Below are 6,427 nucleotides of genomic sequence, written 5' to 3' on the forward strand. Positions count from 1 at the left end.
AATCAGTTCTGATGAGATGGATTAAACTGGAGCCGATTATACAGAGTGAAGTAAGCCAGAAAGAAAAACACCAATACAGTATACTAACACATATATATGGAATTTAGGAAGATGGCAATGACGACCCTGTATGCAAGACAGGAAAAAAGACACAGATGTGTATAACGGACTTTTGGACTTAGAGGGAGAGGGAGTGGGTGGGATGATTTGGGAGAATGGCATTCTAACATGTATATTATCATGTAAGAATTGAATCGCCAGTCTATGTCTTACGCAGGGTGCAGCATGCTTGGGGCTGGTGCATGGGGATGACCCAGAGAGATGTTGTGGGGAGGGAGGTGGGAGGGGGGTTCATGTTTGGGAACGCATGTAAGAATTAAAGATTTTAAAATTTTAAAAATGAAAAACTAAAAAAAAAACAAATTTATCACATAATTGGTGTTGGAGGAGGTAACAGAGAGGATGTGATCGCTGGCTGACCCTGGAGCTAGACCCAGGCAATTGTAGGTTCCTCACTCCCTCCCCTGTTCTTGGAATGTACATTCTCCCAGCTGTTTCAAGGACACAGCCTTGGGAGAGTATGGTGTTGTTGAGACCATCTGGGTGATATGTGTGACTGAGCCCAGTTAAGGCTTCCATAGAAACTTTAAAAATTCTGGCAGGCAGGTGCACAAATCTACTTGTTTTGCGGCTGCCCAAGACAAGCCTCATATGTGAGTTTCCCAGCTTACTAAACCTGCCACCTTCCAATCTAAAGTGGTTGCCTCTTTCTAGGGTCTCTGCCTGCCTTCTGTGTGTGGGGCCAATTAATGAACGAACAATTGATTAAGCATCCTAGACAGAGCAAGACATATAGAAGGGCGAGCTCTGCTACTGATGGAACATTCGTGTGACAAAGCTAGTAAGTGGCTCAAACTTACTGGCTTTAAAAGAATTCCAACTCAGTGAAATAAACCCAGAACCTATCTTCTTCCCTGAATTCTTGCCTAACACTGATAAAGTTTTAAAAAAATCTTTTAACTGTGAGACATTCATAGAAAGAAAAAATACAGAGGATTAGTGTAACTCAAAGATTTGTCACAAGTCAAACAGTCACGACCAAGAAGGAGACTGCCACCACCTCGGAGATCTCCTCATGTTCCCTCAATCTTACTCCCTCCTTCCCACCAAAGTGACCTGCACCAGACTTTTCCTTTTTTTTTTTTTTGGCCATACTGCATGGCTTGTGGGACCAGGAATGGAACCCAGTCCCTCTGCAGTGGAAGCACGGAGTCCTAACGCTGAACTGCCAGGAAGTCAGACTTTGCTTCTTTTCTTCAGTTACCACTTAAGTGCACATTCCTGATGACTAAAATTTCATTTTGGCTGGCTTGGAACTTTTCTACAAGTATTAGAATCAAACAGTATGAAAGTTTCGGTCTGGCTTCTTTAACTTAAATTATGTTTGTGAAATGAGGCTTATCCATTTTGTTCCATGGGATAATAAATAAATTGTTCATTATCATTAATGCATATTATTTGACAAATTTTTACTACAAAAATGGCAATTGTATAGTAGTATTTCATTGTAGGAGTGTTTCACAGTTAATATTCCATTCTATGAATGGAAATGGACATACAAGCCATTTTGTGGGCATTTTTGTGTATGCTTTTTGGTGAACATAGGGGTGCATTTCTCTTGGGTGGTGGCGTGAGAGTGGACCTACATACACTGGGTTTAAATCTCACTGTGGTTTAAACTGCATTCCCCTCAACTGTGATAAATAAACCTTTCAATGTGTTTATTAACTACTTCCATTTGTGAAGTCCCTGTTCTGGTCTCAAGCATGTTTCTTCTTTTGGCTGTGCCCCTCAGCACGTGGGGTCCTCGTTCTCCAACCAGGGATTGAACCGTGCCCCCTGCGGTGGAAGCGTGGAGTCCTAGCCACTGGCCTGCAAGGGAATTCACAAACATTTTTCAATTGGATTCTTTCTTCTTTATGTACAGACATTCTCTACAAATTCTGGAATAAGCTCTTAGTCAATTATATGTGCTCCAGATCTTTCCCTTGATTCTGGTTGTCCTTTTCTCCCTGTCAAAAGCATCTTTTTCTTTATGGTTAATGTATCTTGTATCCTATTGAAGAAGTCTTTCCTACCTTGAGTTCATTAATATTTGTCTATTTTGTCTTCTAGAAGTCCTATTGTTTTGCCTTTTGCCTCTAGATAAATTCTCAGGGCCGGGGAGGGGGGTGGCGAGGGAATAGGTGGAGCGTGAAGTTTCATTTGTTTCCATCTGGATATCCTTTATTGCAGATTTTCTGTACCTACTGTCTGCAGTGATATTGTTGTAAAGCAAGTGTCCATATGTGTTTCTGGGTTGTCCATTTTATTTCATCCTCCTCATCATACAAGTCCTCTGGGCAACAAATATCCTTATAAGGAAAAGGAGGTAAGAAAGTAGCAGAAAACTGCTGATTATGTGGTTGAAATTCTGCCACCTACTAGTCTTGTAACATTGGGGGACATTGTTTGACTTCTCTGGGGCCCCATTTCCCAATCTTTATATTTAGCTCATTGTGTTACAAGGATTAATGACTATATATATATATATATATAATGTTTACAACAGTACTTGTACACAGTAAGCACTCAATAAAGGACCTTAAAAGTCTTTATTACAAGAAAAACATTTTTGTAACTATGTATGGGGACAGGTGTTAACTAGACATACTGTAGTGATCCTTTTAACTGTATATGCAAATAGTGAACAATTATGTTGTACACCTGAAACTAATATAATATTATATGTCAATGATACCTCAATTAAAAAAGTAAAAATGCTACTGATATACACCACATTAGTTTAAGTGAATCACATCTGTCACAAGAGAGCACATACTATACATTTCCCTTTATATGGAGTTTGAGAACAGGAAAAGCTAATCTTTGGTGGAAAACAATTGTGTAAAAGTCATGCCTTTGAGGGAAGGTGAGTTTAGAGTTATTGGGAAGAGGTATGAAGGAATTTCTTAGGGTGATAGAAATATTCTGTATTTTAATAAAGAGTTTGAGTTTCACAAGCTTACATATTTGTCAAAATGTGTCAAAAGATACATTTACAATTTGCATTCACTTTTGTAAATATTACTTAGAAAATAAACCAGAAAAAAATATTGAACTCTGGTTACCAATATGCATGCTGAAGAATTTATAGCTGAAGTGAACTGACGTAAAAATTAGGCAAAATAGTGGATTAACAGGAGAATTGATAGAAGGATAGATACATAATAAAAGCAAGTAGTATAGTAAAATGTTTATTACAAAATCTAGGTAGAATGTATACACATATGCAGTGTAAAAATATTTCCACTTTTCTGCATGTTTAAAAATGTTTATAGGGTGCTTGCTTCGGCAGTACACATACTAAAACTGGAACAATACAGAGAAGATTAACATGGTCCCTGTGCAAGGATGACATGCAAATTCATGAAGCGTTTAAAAAATGTTTATAGGGAATTCTCTGGTGGTCCAGTGGTTAGGACTCCAAGCTGCAGGGGGCATGGGTTTGACCCCTGGTCTACTGAGCGTGCGTGTGCGCACACACACGAAGAACTAAGATCCTGCACAGCCAAAATCAAACAAAAAATTAATAAAAATAAAAATGTTTATAGTAAAAGTATAGATAAATGGAAAACATGTATATATAATGTAAAATACCCTACACAAGTAAAATATTATAAATAAATATAAAATACTTGGCTGTGGCAAAAAAAAAAAGTAGTCATGATCTCTAATCTGCCATTTAAAAACTCATTCCATGCCCTAGCCTGATGTATAAAATCAAATTTATTCCACTTAATACCAATATGTATACATTTTTACAGTAAAAATATCAATGAGTTTGATCACAGGGTACTGCCCAAGTCCCATTGGAGTATCTGCATCTTACTTTCTAAAAATATAAATTTTTATATTCTGATCTACATCTGGCCCCAGGGACTCAATAAGGAATGTGGACATGGATTAGCACAGAGACTGTAACTTTGGACAAGATATTGTGTGGCCTCTAGGCAGGCCTATCTAAATCAGTCAGTTCTACCTTGTAGGACAATAGTATGCAGATCAAGTTTGCTGAAGGAAAGCAGTTTAGAAGTTTATGGGTAAGCATAGACTGTGCTTTATAGGGCTGAGTGATGATAGCCTTCTGTATTAGGACTGGAATGAAGATAGGAAAGTATGTTCCCCTAAAGGGACAGATTATAGACTTTATATGCACACACCCTCTCCACCCTCTCCACCCTTTTGCTAGTGGTAAAGAACTCACCTGCCAATGCAGGAGACATAAGAGATTCAGGTTTGATCCCTGGATCAGGAAGATCCCCTGGAGGAGGGCATGGCAACACACTCCAGGATTTTTGCCTGGAGAGTCCCATGGACACAGGAGCCTGGCGGGCTACAGTTCATGAGGTTGCAAAGAGTTGGATAAGACTAAAGTGACTTAGCACACACAAAGTAATACAAAACCCTACAATCCAAAAGCAGAATCAAACAGATATCATCTCTGACCTGTAAATGAAACCCATTTCCATTAAAAAAAAAAAAAAAGCCTCCTGACTGAACCAGTATTTTTCCTTTTTCATTGGACCGTAAAAGGGAGACGTGAGACTTTCACTAGGTTTTCTGAAATGTCCATTTGTCAGCTCCTTTTTAAGAGTTTTAGCTTCCCTTGTGGCTCAGACAGTAAAGCGTCTGCCTACAGTGCAGGAGACCCGGGTTCAATCCCTGGGTCAGGAAGTTCCCCTGGAGAAGGAAATGGCAACCCACTCCAGTATTCTTGCCTGGAAAATCCCATGGATGGAGGAGCCCGGTAGGCTACAGTCCATGGGGTTGCAAAGAGTCGGACACAACTGAGTGCAGTTCACTTCACTTCGTTAGGAGTTTTAGGAAGGCATCGTGAATACAGTTAGATCCATATCTCGTACAGAGTCCATACCTACTGCGGGAGGCTCAGCAGGACCAATGTGCAATTAAGGCCCGCCCTGGGAGTCCCTGAGATGAATCTGCCGCCTGCCCAGGGCCAGAGATAGAGCTGAGCTCAGTGAACGCATGCCAGCAGATCCTTATCACTGGTGGACTCTGCTGTAGAAGTCGCTCCCAGGAGAGGTGCTGCTTGTTCTCTGTCTCCAGGGACTGGATTTTAAGACCAGCACCCACTGGCAAAATCGTTCTCTCTCTAATGATAAGAACAGGCCCACTGGATTTGATTTCTTGTGCCCACTCTCAAGCAATATGTGTCAGCCCTTGGACTAAAATGACCAGCATTTGAAACTGTGGAGTAAAGACCTCAGACTCCCGAGGTTCCAGATGAGTCTAATCAAATCTTCCCACTCATCTCGCAACACCAGAGGCTTCCAGTGAAGCTCTAACAGTTAACATGTACTCCTAATGTGCCAGGTACTGCGTTATATATATTTTAGCTCACTTTAACAGACAGAGACTATTATTCCCATTTTACACACAGCAGACAAAGGCAGGGGAAAAGCAAGGGGCAAGACAGGACACTGGTCTCAGGCAGTTGGACCCAGGAGTTAGTGTGAGTGACCAACTAACTTTTCAGCCCCAGAGAGCCTGGCTCTGGTTTCCTGGAAGCAGCACTCCTGAGTTTTTCCCCCTATGGCCAGAAAAGGAAACCACCCTAGTTTCAATGGGGCACTTCCACTATTAGTCGCTGGCAGCTGAGCAACAAATTAATTTGCTAAGCCTTTTCCTCAGCTGTAAAACCAGGGCCATCTGACTGAGGGAAAGGGCCTGTGTATTGGAATAAAACCCAAGTTTGGTCCCAGCTCAGCAACTCTAAGGAATCTTATGTCCGCTAACCTCTCTAACCTCCACTGGAAAGGGAGCTTGCTCTTTCCCCAAGGAAATGAAAGTGTTAGTGGCTCAGCTGTGATCAACTTTTTGCAGCCCCAATGGATTGTAGCCTGCCAGGCTCCTCTGGCCATGGGATTCTCCAGGGAAGAATACTGGAATGGGTTGCCATTTCCTCCTTCAGGGGCTCTTCCCCATTAGGATGGAACCCAGGTCTTCTGCATTGCAGTCAGATTCTCTATGGTCTGAGCCACCAGGGATGCCCTTCTGGAGGAAACGTTTGCTCCACACATAACTGGACTGTTACTTCCATCAGCGTCATGATGGGGTCTCCCTGGGACAGGTCTTCTCAAAGCCAGGATGGAAAAACATGTGGCCACACCTGGAATACAGGGCAGAGCAAAAGAAATAAGGTCAAGTTTTGCCCAAGCCGGGACAGGCAAGTGGGAGGTTCTGGTGGTGAGCAGCTAAGCGTTTTTCTCAGCCTGTCGCAGATCCAGGGCTCCAGCTGGCCAAGTGTCTGACTGTCCAAGCTACCAGGACAGAAGGCATCTCCGAGCCTGATAGGACCAAACAA

Source organism: Capra hircus, chromosome 6, assembly GCF_001704415.2.
Source record: "Capra hircus breed San Clemente chromosome 6, ASM170441v1, whole genome shotgun sequence".
NCBI classification, from domain to species: domain Eukaryota; kingdom Metazoa; phylum Chordata; class Mammalia; order Artiodactyla; family Bovidae; genus Capra; species Capra hircus.